The sequence below is a fragment of the Scyliorhinus torazame genome, chromosome 4 (assembly GCF_047496885.1).
Source record: "Scyliorhinus torazame isolate Kashiwa2021f chromosome 4, sScyTor2.1, whole genome shotgun sequence".
NCBI lineage: Eukaryota > Metazoa > Chordata > Chondrichthyes > Carcharhiniformes > Scyliorhinidae > Scyliorhinus > Scyliorhinus torazame.
Window position 1 is genome coordinate 371,832,278 of NC_092710.1, and position 13,756 is coordinate 371,846,033.

Here is a 13,756-nt window from a genome sequence, read left to right on the forward strand (position 1 = left end):
GCACTGTCAGAGGGTCAGTACTGAGGGAGTGCCGCACTGTCAGAGGGTCAGTACTGAGAGAGTGCCGCACTGTCAGAGGGTCAGTACTGAGAGAGTGCCGCACTGTCAGAGTGTCAGTACTGAGGGAGTGCCGCACTGTCAGAGGGTCAGTACTGAGGGAGCGCTGCACTGTCAGAGGGTCAGTACTGAGGGAGAGCTGCACTGTCAGAGGGTCAGTACTGAGGGAGTGCCGCACTGTCAGAGGGTCAGTACTGAGGGAGAGCTGCACTGTCAGAGGGTCAGTACTGAGGGAGCGCTGCACTGTCAGAGGGTCAGTACTGAGGGAGTGCCGCACTGTCAGAGGGTCAGTACTGAGGGAGCGCTGCACTGTCAGAGGGTCAGTACTGAGGGAGTGCCGCACTGTCAGAGGGTCAGTATTGAGGGAGAGCTGCACTGTCAGAGGGTCAGTACTGAGGGAGTGCCGCACTGTCAGAGGGTCAGTACTGAGGGAGTGCTGCACTGTCAGAGGGTCAGTACTGAGGGAGTGCCGCACTGTCAGAGGGTCAGTACTGAGGGAGTGCTGCACTGTCAGAGGGTCAGTACTGAGTGAGTCCCGCACTGTCAGAGGGTCAGTACTGAGGGAGAGCTGCACTGTCTGAGGGTCAGTACTGAGGGAGAGCTGCACTGTCAGAGGGTCAGGACTGAGGGAGTGCCGCACTGTCAGAGGGTCAGTACTGAGGGAGTGCCGCACTGTCAGAGGGTCAGTACTGAGGGAGTGCTGCACTGTCAGAGGGTCAGTACTGAGGGAGTGCTGCACTGTCAGAGGGTCAGTACTGAGGGAGTGCTGCACTGTCAGAGGGTCAGTACTGAGGGAGTGCTGCACTGTCAGAGGGTCAGCACTGAGGGAGTGCTGCACTGTCAGAGGGTCAGTACTGAGGGAGTGCCGCACTGTCAGAGGGTCAGTACTGAGGGAGTGCTGCACTGTCAGAGGGTCAGTACTGAGGGAGTGCTGCACTGTCAGAGGGTCAGTACTGAGGGAGTGCCGCACTGTCAGAGGGTCAGTACTGAGGGAGTGCTGCACTGTCAGAGGGTCAGTACTGAGGGAGTGCCGCACTGTCAGAGGGTCAGTACTGAGGGAGTGCCGCACTGTCAGAGGGTCAGGACTGAGGGAGTGCCGCACTGTCAGAGGGTCAGTACTGAGGGAGTGCTGCACTGTCAGAGGGTCAGTACTGAGGGAATGCTGCACTGTCAGAGGGTCAGTACTGAGGGAGTGCTGCACTGTCAGAGGGTCAGTACTGAGGGAGTGCTGCACTGTCAGAGGGTCAGTACTGAGGGAGTGCTGCACTGTCAGAGGGTCAGTACTGAGGGAGTGCCGCACTGTCAGAGGGTCAGTACTGAGGGAGTGCTGCACTGTCAGAAGGTCAGTACTGAGGGAGAGCTGCACTGTCAGAGGGTCAGTACTGAGGGAGTGCCGCACTGTCAGAGGGTCAGTACTGAGGGAGTGCTGCACTGTCAGAGGGTCAGTACTGAGGGAGTGCCGCACTGTCAGAGGGTCAGTACTGAGGGAGCGCTGCACTGTCAGAGGGTCAGTACTGAGGGAGTGCTGCACTGTCAGAGGGTCAGTACTGAGGGAGTGCTGCACTGTCAGAGGGTCAGTACTGAGAGAGTGCTGCACTGTCAGAGGGTCAGTACTGAGGGAGTGCTGCACTGTCAGAGGGTCAGTGCTGAGGGAGTGCTGCACTGTCAGAGGGTCAGTACTGAGGGAGTGCCGCACTGTCAGAGGGTCAGTACTGAGGGAGTGCTGCACTGTCAGAAGGTCAGTACTGAGGGAGCGCCGCACTGTCAGAGGGTCAGTACTGAGCGAGTGCCGCACTGTCAGAGGGTCAGTACTGAGGGAGTGCCGCACTGTCAGAGGGTCAGTACTGAGGGAGAGCTGCACTGTCAGAGGGTCAGTACTGAGGGAGTGCCGCACTGTCAGAGGGTCAGAACTGAGGGAGTGCTGCACTGTCAGAGGGTCAGTACTGAGGGAGTGCCGCACTGTCAGAGGGTCAGTACTGAGGGAGTGCTGCACTGTCAGAAGGTCAGTACTGAGGGAGAGCTGCACTGTCAGAGGGTCAGTACTGAGGGAGTGCCGCACTGTCAGAGGGTCAGTACTGAGGGAGTGCTGCACTGTCAGAGGGTCAGTACTGAGGGAGTGCTGCACTGTCAGAGGGTCAGTACTGAGGGAGTGCCGCACTGTCAGAGGGTCAGTACTGAGGGAGCGCTGCACTGTCAGAGGGTCAGTACTGAGGGAGTGCTGCACTGTCAGAGGGTCAGTACTGAGGGAGTGCTGCACTGTCAGAGGGTCAGTACTGAGGGAGTGCCGCACTGTCAGAGGATCAGTACTGAGGGAGTGCCGCACTGTCAGTGGGTCAGTACTGAGGGAGTGCTGCACTGTCAGAGGGTCAGTACTGAGGGAGTGCTGCACTGTCAGAGGGTCAGTACTGAGGGAGTGCCGCACTGTCAGAGGGTCAGTACTGAGGGAGAGCTGCACTGTCAGAGGGTCAGTACTGAGGGAGTGCCGCACTGTCAGAGGGTCAGTACTGAGGGAGTGCTGCACTGTCAGAGGGTCAGTACTGAGGGAGTGCTGCACTGTCAGAGGGTCAGTACTGAGGGAGCGCTGCACTGTTAGAGGGTCAGTACTGAGTGAGTGCTGCACTGTCAGAGGGTCAGTACTGAGGGAGTGCCGCACTGTCAGAGGGTCAGTACTGAGGGAGTGCCGCACTGTCAGAGGGTCAGTACTGAGGGAGTGCCGCACTGTCAGAGGGTCAGTACTGAGGGAGTGCCGCACTGTCAGAGGGTCAGTACTGAGGGAGTGCTGCACTGTCAGAGGGTCAGTACTGAGGGAGCGCTGCACTGTCAGGGAAGTACTGAGGTGGCGCTGTCCGATTCAACTGTCATTTAATCTGGCCCCACCCTCTCTTGGCGTCACAGGCCCCGCCCCCGGATACGCTGTGTGTGTTGTTGTGGTGACGTCACGCAGCCTGGGCCTGAGTGCGGACGCGGGAGGGACAATCTGCTGCGGAAGAACCACAGGTAGGCCCGGGGGGGGGGGGGGCTCGTTTCCCCGGCAACAGGGGAGGGGGGAGCTCGTTTCCCCGGCAACAGGGGAGGGGGGAGCTCGTTTCCCCGGCAACAGGGGGGTGGGGGGCTCGTTTCCCCGGCAACAGGGGGGTGGGGGGCTCGTTTCCCCGGCAACAGGGGGGGGGTCTGGGGATCAGTATTGGGGGTGGGGGTCTGGGGTTCAGTATTGGGGGTGGGGGTCTGGGGTTCAGTATTGGGGTGGGGGTCTGGGGATCAGTATTAGGGGTGGGGGTCTGGGGAACAGTATTGGGGGTGGGGGTCTGGGGTTCAGTATTGGGGTGGGGGTCTGGGGTTCAGTATTGGGGGTGGGGGTCTGGGGTTCAGTATTGGGGTGGGGGTCTGGGGTTCAGTATTGGGGGTGGGGGTCTGGGGTTCAGTATTGGGGTGGGGGTCTGGGGTTCAGTATTGGGGGTGGGGGTCTGGGGTTCAGTATTGGGGGTGGGGGTCTGGGGTTCAGTATTGGGGGTGGGGGTCTGGGGTTCAGTATTGGGGGTGGGGGTCTGGGGTTCAGTATTGGGGGTGGGGGTCTGGGGATCAGTATTGGGGGTGGGGGTCTGGGGTTCAGTATTGGGGTGGGGGTCTGGGGATCAGTATTAGGGGTGGGGGTCTGGGGATCAGTATTGGGGGTGGGGGTCTGGGGTTCAGTATTGGGGTGGGGGTCTGGGGTTCAGTATTGGGGGTGGGGGTCTGGGGTTCAGTATTGGGGTGGGGGTCTGGGGTTCAGTATTGGGGGTGGGGGTCTGGGGTTCAGTATTGGGGTGGGGGTCTGGGGTTCAGTATTGGGGGTGGGGGTCTGGGGTTCAGTATTGGGGGTGGGGGTCTGGGGTTCAGTATTGGGGGTGGGGGTCTGGGGTTCAGTATTGGGGGTGGGGGTCTGGGGTTCAGTATTGGGGGCGGGGGTCTGGGGATCAGTATTGGGGGTGGTGGTCTGGGGTTCAGTATTGGGGTGGGGGTCTGGGGTTCAGTATTGGGGGTGGGGGTCTGGGGTTCAGTATTGGGGTGGGGGTCTGGGGTTCAGTATTGAGGGCGGGGGTCTGGGGTTCAGTATTGGGGGTGGGGCTTTGGGGTTCAGTATTGGGGGTGGGGGTCTGGGGTTCAGTATTGGGGGTGGGGCTTTGGGGTTCAGTATTGGGGGTGGGGGTCTGGGGATCAGTATTGGGGGTGGGGGTCTGGGGTTCAGTATTGGGGTGGGGGTCTGGAGTTCAGTATTGGGGGTGGGGGTCTGGGGTTCAGTATTGGGGTGGGGGTCTGGGGTTCAGTATTGAGGGCGGGGGTCTGGGGTTCAGTATTGGGGGTGGGGGTCTGGGGTTCAGTATTGGGGGTGGGGGTCTGGGGTTCAGTATTGGGGTGGGGGTCTGGGGTTCAGTATTGGGGGTGGGGGTCTGGGGTTCAGTATTGGGGTGGGGGTCTGGGGTTCAGTATTGGGGGTGGGGGTCTGGGGTTCAGTATTGGGGTGGGGGTCTGGGGTTCAGTATTGAGGGCGGGGGTCTGGGGTTCAGTATTGGGGGCGGGGGTCTGGGGTTCAGTATTGGGGGTGGGGGTCTGGGGTTCAGTATTGGGGGTGGGGGTCTGGGGTTCAGTATTTGGGGTGGGGGTCTGGGGTTCAGTATTGAGGGCGGGGGTCTGGGGTTCAGTGTTGGGGGTGGGGGTCGGGGTTCGGTACTGGGGGTGGGGGTCTGGGGTTCAGTATTGGGGGTGGGGGTCTGGGGTTCAGTATTGGGGGTGGGGGTCTGGGGTTCAGTATTGGGGTGGGGGTCTGGGGTTCAGTATTGGGGGTGGGGGTCTGGGGTTCAGTATTGGGGTGGGGGTCGGGCGTTCAGTATTGGGGGTGGGGGTCTGGGGTTCAGTATTGGTGGTGGGGGTCTGGGGTTCAGTATTGAGGGTGGGGGTCTGGGTTTCAGTATTGGGGGTGGGGGTCTGGGGTTCAGTATTGGGGGTGGGGGTCTGGGGTTCAGTATTGGGGGTGGGGGTCTGGGGTTCAGTATTGGGGGTGGGGCTTTGGGGTTCAGTATTGGGGGTGGGGGTCTGGGGTTCAGTATTGGGGGTGGGGGTCTGGGGTTCAGTATTGGGGGTGGGGGTCTGGGGTTCGGTATTGGGGGTGGGGCTTTGGGGTTCGGTATTGGGGGTGGGGGTCTGGGGTTCGGTATTGGGGGTGTGGGTCTGGGGTTCAGTATTGGGGGTGGGCGTCTGGGGTTCAGTATTGGGGGTGGGGGTCTGCGGTTCAGTATTGGGGGTGGGGGTCTGGGGTTCAGTATTGGGGTTGGAGGTCTGGGTTCAGTATTGGGGTGGGGGTCTGGGGTTCAGTATTGGGGTGGGGGCCTGGGGTTCAGTATTGGGGGAGGGGGCCTGGGGTTAAGTATTGGAGGTGGGTGTCTGGGGTTCAGTATTGAGGATGGGGGTCTGGGGTTCAGTATTGGGGGTGGGGGCCTGGGGTTCAGTATTGGGGGTGGGTGTCCGGGGTTCGGTATTGAGGGTGGGGGTCCGGGGTTCAGTATTGGGGGTGGGGGTCCGGGGTTCAGTATTGGGGGTGGGTGTCCGGGGTTCGGTATTGAGGGTGGGGGTCTGGGGTTCAGTATTGGGGGTGGGGGTCTGGGGTTCAGTACTGAGGATGGGGTCGGGTTCAGTATTGAGGGTGTGGGTCTGGGGTTCGGTATTGTGGTGGGGGTCTGGGGTTCGGTATTGTGGGTGGGGGTGTGGGGTTCGGTATTGGGGGTGGGCGTCTGGGGTTCGGTATTTGGGGTGGGGGTGTCTGGGGTTCACTATTGAGGCTGAGGGTCTGGGGTTCAGTATTGAGGGTGAAGGTCTGGGGTTCAGTATTGGGGGTGGGGGTCTGGGGTTCGGTATTGGGGGTGGGGGTCTGGGGTTCAGTATTGGCGGTGGGGGTGTCTGGGGTTCACTATTGAGGCTGAGGGTCTGGGGTTCAGTATTGGGGGTGGGGGTCTGGGGTTCAGTATTGGGGGTGGGGGTCTGCGGTTCGGTATTGGGGGTGGGGGTCTGGGGTTCAGTATTGGCGGTGGGGGTGTCTGGGGTTCACTATTGAGGCTGAGGGTCTGGGGTTCAGTATTGAGGGTGGGGGTCTGGGGTTCAGTATTGGGGGTGGGGGTCTGGGGTTCAGTATTGAGGGTGGGGTCTGGGGTTCAGTATTGGGGTTGGGGGTCTGGGGTTCAGTGTTGAGGGTGGGGGATCTGGGGTTCAGTATTGAGGGTGGGGATCTGGGGTTAAGTATTGAGGCTGGGGGTCTGGGGTTCAGTATTGGGGTGGGGGTCTGGGGTTCAGTATTGGGGTGGGGGTCTGGGGTTCAGTATTGGGGGTGGGGGTCTGGGGTTCAGTATTGTGGGTGGGGGTCTGGTGTTCACTATTGGGGGTGGGGGTCTGGGGTTCAGTATTGGGGGTGGGGGTCTGGAGTTCGGTATTGGGGGTGGGTCTGGAGTTCGGTATTGAGGGGTGTGGGTCTGGGGTTCGGTATTGGAAGGGTGGGTGTCTGGGGTTCGGTAATGAGGTGGGGGTCTGGGGTTCAGTATTGGGGGTGGGGGTCTGGGGTTCAGTATTGGGGGTGGGGGTCTGGGGTTCAGTATTGGGGGTGAGGGTCTGGGGCTCAGTGTTGGGGGTGGGGGGTCTGGGGTTCAGTATTGAGGGTGGGGGGTCTGGGGTTCAGCATTGGGGGTGGTGGTCTGGGGTTCAGTATTGGGGGTGCGGGTCTGGGGTTCAGTATTGGGGGTGCGGGTCTGGGGTTCAGTATTAGGGGTGGGGGTCTGGGGTTCAGTATTGGGGGTGGGGGTCTGGGGTTCAGTATTGGTGGTGAGGGTCTGGGGCTCAGTGTTGGGGGTGAGGGTCTTGGGCTCAGTATTGGGGTGGGGGTCTGGGATTCAGTATTGGGGGTGGGGGTCTGGGGTTCAGTATTGGGGATGAGGGTCTGGGGCTCAGTATTGGGGTGGGGGTCTGGTGTTCTGTATTGGGGTGGGGGTCTGGTGTTCAGTATTGGGGGTGGGTGTCGGGCGTTCAGTATTGGGGGTGGGGGTCTGGCGTTCAGTATTGGTGGTGGGGGTCTGGGGTTCAGTATTGGGGGTGGTGGTCTGGGGTTCAGTATTGGGGGTGGGGGTCAGGGGTTCAGTATTGGGGGTGGGGCTTTGGTGTTCGGTATTGGGGGTGGGGGTCTGGGGTTCAGTATTGGGGGTGGGGGTCTGGGGTTCAGTATTGGGGGTGGGGGTCTGGGGTTCAGTATTGGGGGTGGGGGTCTGGGGTTCAGTATTGGGGGTGGGGGTCTGGGGTTCAGTATTGGGGGTGGGGCTTTGGGGTTCGGTATTGGGGGTGGGGGTCTGGGGTTCGGTATTGGGGGTGGGGCTCTGGGGTTCGGTATTGGGGGTGGGGGTCTGGGGTTCAGTATTGGGGGTGGGGGTCTGGGGTTCAGTATTGGGGGTGGGCGTCTGGGGTTCAGTATTGGGGGTGGGCGTCTGGGGTTCAGTATTGGGGGTGGGGGTCTGGGGTTCAGTATTGGGGGTGGGGGTATGGGGTTCAGTACTGAGGATGGGGTCGGGTTCAGTATTGAGGGTGTGGGTCTGGGGTTCGGTATTGTGGTGGGGGTCTGGGGTTCGGTATTGTGGGTGGGGGTGTGGGGTTCGGTATTGGGGGTGGGCGTCTGGGGTTCGGTATTTGGGGTGGGGGTGTCTGGGGTTCACTATTGAGGCTGAGGGTCTGGGGTTCAGTATTGAGGGTGGGGGTCTGGGGTTCAGTATTGGGGGTGGGGGTCTGGGGTTCGGTATTGGGGGTGGGGGTCTGGGGTTCAGTATTGGCGGTGGGGGTGTCTGGGGTTCACTATTGAGGCTGAGGGTCTGGGGTTCAGTATTGGGGGTGGGGGTCTGGGGTTCAGTATTGGGGGTGGGGGTCTGCGGTTCGGTATTGGGGGTGGGGGTCTGGGGTTCAGTATTGGCGGTGGGGGTGTCTGGGGTTCACTATTGAGGCTGAGGGTCTGGGGTTCAGTATTGAGGGTGGGGGTCTGGGGTTCAGTATTGGGGGTGAGGGTCTGGGGTTCAGTATTGAGGGTGGGGTCTGGGGTTCAGTATTGGGGTTGGGGGTCTGGGGTTCAGTATTGAGGGTGGGGGATCTGGGGTTCAGTATTGAGGGTGGGGATCTGGGGTTAAGTATTGAGGCTGGGGGTCTGGGGTTCAGTATTGGGGTGGGGGTCTGGGGTTCAGTATTGGGGTGGGGGTCTGGGGTTCAGTATTGGGGTGGGGGTCTGAGGTTCAGTATTGTGGGTGGGGGTCTGGGGTTCAGTATTGGGGGTGGGGGTCTGGGGTTCAGTATTGGGGGTGGGGGTCTGGAGTTCGGTATTGGGGGTGGGTCTGGAGTTCGGTATTGAGGGGTGTGGGTCTGGGGTTCGGTATTGGAAGGGTGGGTGTCTGGGGTTCGGTAATGAGGTGGGGGTCTGGGGTTCAGTATTGGGGAGGGGTTCGGGGCTTCAGTATTGGGGAGGGTTTGGAGTTCAGTATTGGGGGGGTCTGAGATTCAGTATTGAGGAGACGGACAGGTGTTTGGTATTGAGGAGTGGGACAGGGGTTTGGTGTTGAGGTGTGGGGGTCTGGGGTTCAGTATTGGGGGTGGCGGTCTGGGATTCAGTATTGGGGGTGTGGGTCTGGGGTTCGGTATTGGGGGTGGGGGTCTGGGGTTCAGTATTGGGGGTGGGGGTCTGGGGTTCGGTATTGAGGGGTGGGTCTGGGGTTCGGTATTGGGGGTGGGGGTCTGGGATTCAGTATTGGGGGTGGGGGTCTGGGGTTCAGTATTGGGGAGGGGTTCTGGGGTTCAGTATTGGGGGAGGGTCTGGGATTCAGTATTTGGGAGGGTCCGGGATTCAGTAATGAGGTGTGGGTCTGGGGTTCGGTATTGGGGGTGGCGGTCTGGGGTTCAGTATTGGGGGTGGGGGTCGGGGGTTCGGTATTGGGGTGGAGGTCTGGGGTTCAGTATTGGGGTGGGGGTCTGGGGTTCAGTATTGGGGTGGGGGTCTGGGGTTCAGCATTGGGGTTGGGGTGTCTGGGGTTCAGTATTGAGGCTGGGGGTCTGGGGTTCAGTATTGAGGGTGGGGGGTCTGGGGTTCAGTATTGAGGGTGGGGGGGGTCTGGGGTTTAGTATTGGGGGTGGGGCCTGGAGTTCAGTATTGAGGGTGGGGGCCTGGGGTTCAGTATTGCGGGTGGGGGTCTGGGGTCCGGTATTGGGGGTGGGGGTCTGGGGTTCAGTATTGGGGTGGGGGTCTGGGGTTCAGTGTTGGGGTGGGTGTCTGGGGTTCACTATTGAGGCTGGGGTCTGGGGTTCAGTATTGGGGGTGGGGGTCTGGGGTTCAGTATTGGGGGTGGGGGTCTGGGGTTTCAGTATTGAGGTTGGGGGTCTGAGGTTCAGTGTTGGGGGTGGGGGTCTGGGGTTCAGTATTGGGGGTGGGTGTCTGAGGTTCAGTATTGGGGGTGGGGGTCTGGGGTTCAGTATTGAGGGTGGGGGTCTGGGGTTAAGTATTGAGGGTGGGGGTCTGGGGTTAAGTATTGAGGGTGGGGGTCTGGGGTTCAGTGTTGGGGGTGGGGGCCTGGGGATCAGTATTGGGGGTGGGGGTCTGGGGTTCAGTATTGGGGGTGGGGGTTCGGTATTGAGGGTAGGAGTCTGGGCTTTGGGGTTGGGGGTCTGGGGTTCGGTAATGAGGGGTGGGGGACTGGGATTCAGTTTTGGGGGAGGGTCTGGGATTCAGTATTGAGGGGTGGGGGTCTGGGGTTCACATTTGAGGCTGGGGTCTTGGGTTCAGTATTGGCGGTGGGGGTCTGGTGTTCAGTGTTGGGGGTGGGGGTCTGGGGTTCAGTATTGGGGGTGGGGGTCTGGGGTTCAGTATTGAAGGTGGGGGGTCTGTGGTTCAGTATCGGGGGGTGGGGGTCTGGGGTTCAGTATTGGGGGTGGGTGTCTGGGCTCCAGTATTGGGTTGGGGGTCTGGTGTTCAGTTTTGGGGGTGGGGGTCTGGGGTTCAGTATTGGGGGGGTGGTGGTCTGGGGTTCTGTATTGGGGGGTGGGGATCTGGGATTCAGTATTGGGGGTGGGGGTCTGGGGTTCAGTATTTGGTGTGGGGGTCTGGGGTTCAGTATTGGGGGTGGGGGTCTGGGGTTCAGTATTGGGGGTGGGGCTCTGGGGTTCATTATTGGGGGTGGGGGTCTGGGGTTCAGTATTGAGGGTGGGGATCTGGGGTTAAGTATTGAGGCTGGGGGTCTGGGGTTCAGTATTGGGGGTGGGGCTCTGGGGTTCAGTGTTGGGGGTGGGGGTCTGGGGTTCGGTATTGGAAGGGTGGGGGTCTGGGGTTCGGTATTGAGGGTGGGGGTCTGGGGTTCAGTATTGGGGGTGGGGGTCTGGAGTTCGGTATTGGGGGTGGGTCTGGAGTTCGGTATTGGGGGTGGGGTCTGCGGTTCGGTTTTGGAAGGTGGGTCTGGGGTTCGGTATTGTGTGGTGGGGGTCTGGGGTTCAGTATTGGGGAGGGGTTCTGGGGTTCAGTATTGGGGAGACGGACAGGGGTTTGGTATTGAGGGGTGGGTCTGGGGTTCAGTATTGAGGGGTGGGTCTGGGGTTCGGTATTGAGGGGTGGGTCTGGGGTTCGGTATTGTGTGGTGGGGGTCTGGGGTTCAGTATTGGGGAGGGGTTCTGGGGTTCAGTATTGGGGGAGGGTCTGGGATTCAGTATTGGGGGTGTGGGTCTGGGGTTCGGTATTGGGGGTGTGGGTCTGGGGTTCGGTATTGGGGGTGGGGGTCTGGGGTTCAGTATTGGGGGTGGGGGTCTGGGGTTCGGTATTGAGGGGTGGGTCTGGGGTTCGGTATTGGGGGTGGGGGTCTGGGATTCAGTATTGGGGGTGGGTGTCCGGGGTTCGGTATTGAGGGTGGGGGTCCGGGGTTCAGTATTGGGGGTGGGGGTCCGGGGTTCAGTATTGGGGGTGGGTGTCCGGGGTTCGGTATTGAGGGTGGGGGTCTGGGGTTCAGTATTGGGGGTGGGGGTCTGGGGTTCAGTACTGAGGATGGGGTCGGGTTCAGTATTGAGGGTGTGGGTCTGGGGTTCGGTATTGTGGTGGGGGTCTGGGGTTCGGTATTGTGGGTGGGGGTGTGGGGTTCGGTATTGGGGGTGGGCGTCTGGGGTTCGGTATTTGGGGTGGGGGTGTCTGGGGTTCACTATTGAGGCTGAGGGTCTGGGGTTCAGTATTGAGGGTGAAGGTCTGGGGTTCAGTATTGGGGGTGGGGGTCTGGGGTTCGGTATTGGGGGTGGGGGTCTGGGGTTCAGTATTGGCGGTGGGGGTGTCTGGGTTTCACTATTGAGGCTGAGGGTCTGGGGTTCAGTATTGGGGGTGGGGGTCTGGGGTTCAGTATTGGGGGTGGGGGTCTGCGGTTCGGTATTGGGGGTGGGGGTCTGGGGTTCAGTATTGGCGGTGGGGGTGTCTGGGGTTCACTATTGAGGCTGAGGGTCTGGGGTTCAGTATTGAGGGTGGGGGTCTGGGGTTCAGTATTGGGGGTGGGGGTCTGGGGTTCAGTATTGAGGGTGGGGTCTGGGGTTCAGTATTGGGGTTGGGGGTCTGGGGTTCAGTGTTGAGGGTGGGGGATCTGGGGTTCAGTATTGAGGGTGGGGATCTGGGGTTAAGTATTGAGGCTGGGGGTCTGGGGTTCAGTATTGGGGTGGGGGTCTGGGGTTCAGTATTGGGGTGGGGGTCTGGGGTTCAGTATTGGGGGTGGGGGTCTGGGGTTCAGTATTGTGGGTGGGGGTCTGGTGTTCACTATTGGGGGTGGGGGTCTGGGGTTCAGTATTGGGGGTGGGGGTCTGGAGTTCGGTATTGGGGGTGGGTCTGGAGTTCGGTATTGAGGGGTGTGGGTCTGGGGTTCGGTATTGGAAGGGTGGGTGTCTGGGGTTCGGTAATGAGGTGGGGGTCTGGGGTTCAGTATTGGGGGTGGGGGTCTGGGGTTCAGTATTGGGGGTGGGGGTCTGGGGTTCAGTATTGGGGGTGAGGGTCTGGGGCTCAGTGTTGGGGGTGGGGGGTCTGGGGTTCAGTATTGAGGGTGGGGGGTCTGGGGTTCAGCATTGGGGGTGGTGGTCTGGGGTTCAGTATTGGGGGTGCGGGTCTGGGGTTCAGTATTGGGGGTGCGGGTCTGGGGTTCAGTATTGGGGGTGGGGGTCTGGGGTTCAGTATTGGGGGTGGGGGTCTGGGGTTCAGTATTGGTGGTGAGGGTCTGGGGCTCAGTGTTGGGGGTGAGGGTCTTGGGCTCAGTATTGGGGTGGGGGTCTGGGATTCAGTATTGGGGGTGGGGGTCTGGGGTTCAGTATTGGGGATGAGGGTCTGGGGCTCAGTATTGGGGTGGGGGTCTGGTGTTCTGTATTGGGGTGGGGGTCTGGTGTTCTGTATTGGGGTGGGGGTCTGGTGTTCAGTATTGGGGGTGGGTGTCGGGCGTTCAGTATTGGGGGTGGGGGTCTGGCGTTCAGTATTGGTGGTGGGGGTCTGGGGTTCAGTATTGGGGGTGGGGGTCTGGGGTTCAGTATTGGGGGTGGGGGTCAGGGGTTCAGTATTGGGGGTGGGGCTTTGGTGTTCGGTATTGGGGGTGGGGGTCTGGGGTTCAGTATTGGGGGTGGGGGTCTGGGGTTCAGTATTGGGGGTGGGGGTCTGGGGTTCAGTATTGGGGGTGGGGGTCTGGGGTTCAGTATTGGGGGTGGGGGTCTGGGGTTCAGTATTGGGGGTGGGGCTTTGGGGTTCGGTATTGGGGGTGGGGGTCTGGGGTTCGGTATTGGGGGTGGGGCTCTGGGGTTCGGTATTGGGGGTGGGGGTCTGGGGTTCAGTATTGGGGGTGGGGGTCTGGGGTTCAGTATTGGGGGTGGGCGTCTGGGGTTCAGTATTGGGGGTGGGCGTCTGGGGTTCAGTATTGGGGGTGGGGGTCTGGGGTTCAGTATTGGGGGTGGGGGTATGGGGTTCAGTACTGAGGATGGGGTCGGGTTCAGTATTGAGGGTGTGGGTCTGGGGTTCGGTATTGTGGTGGGGGTCTGGGGTTCGGTATTGTGGGTGGGGGTGTGGGGTTCGGTATTGGGGGTGGGCGTCTGGGGTTCGGTATTTGGGGTGGGGGTGTCTGGGGTTCACTATTGAGGCTGAGGGTCTGGGGTTCAGTATTGAGGGTGGGGGTCTGGGGTTCAGTATTGGGGGTGGGGGTCTGGGGTTCGGTATTGGGGGTGGGGGTCTGGGGTTCAGTATTGGCGGTGGGGGTGTCTGGGGTTCACTATTGAGGCTGAGGGTCTGGGGTTCAGTATTGGGGGTGGGGGTCTGGGGTTCAGTATTGGGGGTGGGGGTCTGGGGTTCAGTATTGGGGGTGGGGGTCTGCGGTTCGGTATTGGGGGTGGGGGTCTGGGGTTCAGTATTGGCGGTGGGGGTGTCTGGGGTTCACTATTGAGGCTGAGGGTCTGGGGTTCAGTATTGAGGGTGGGGGTCTGGGGTTCAGTATTGGGGGTGAGGGTCTGGGGTTCAGTATTGAGGGTGGGGTCTGGGGTTCAGTATTGGGGTTGGGGGTCTGGGGTTCAGTATTGAGGGTGGGGGATCTGGGGTTCAGTATTGAGGGTGGGGATCTGGGGTTAAGTATTGAGGCTGGGGGTCTGGGGTTCAGTATTGGGGTGGGGGTCTGGG

The 13,756-nt window shown here is 60.9% G+C and overlaps 1 protein-coding gene across 1 annotated transcript in view; it reads left to right on the plus strand.

Moving 5' to 3' along the window:
• Nucleotides 1-2,958: 2,958 nt before the first annotated feature.
• The window catches only part of LOC140411242 (protein yippee-like 5), an 85,740-nt gene continuing 74,942 nt past the window's right edge, over nt 2,959-13,756 (plus strand). Inside the window, exon 1 of the mRNA XM_072500353.1 lies at nt 2,959-3,054. The gene's annotated coding sequence lies outside the window, so the exon portion shown is untranslated. The remainder of the gene's footprint in view (nt 3,055-13,756) is intronic.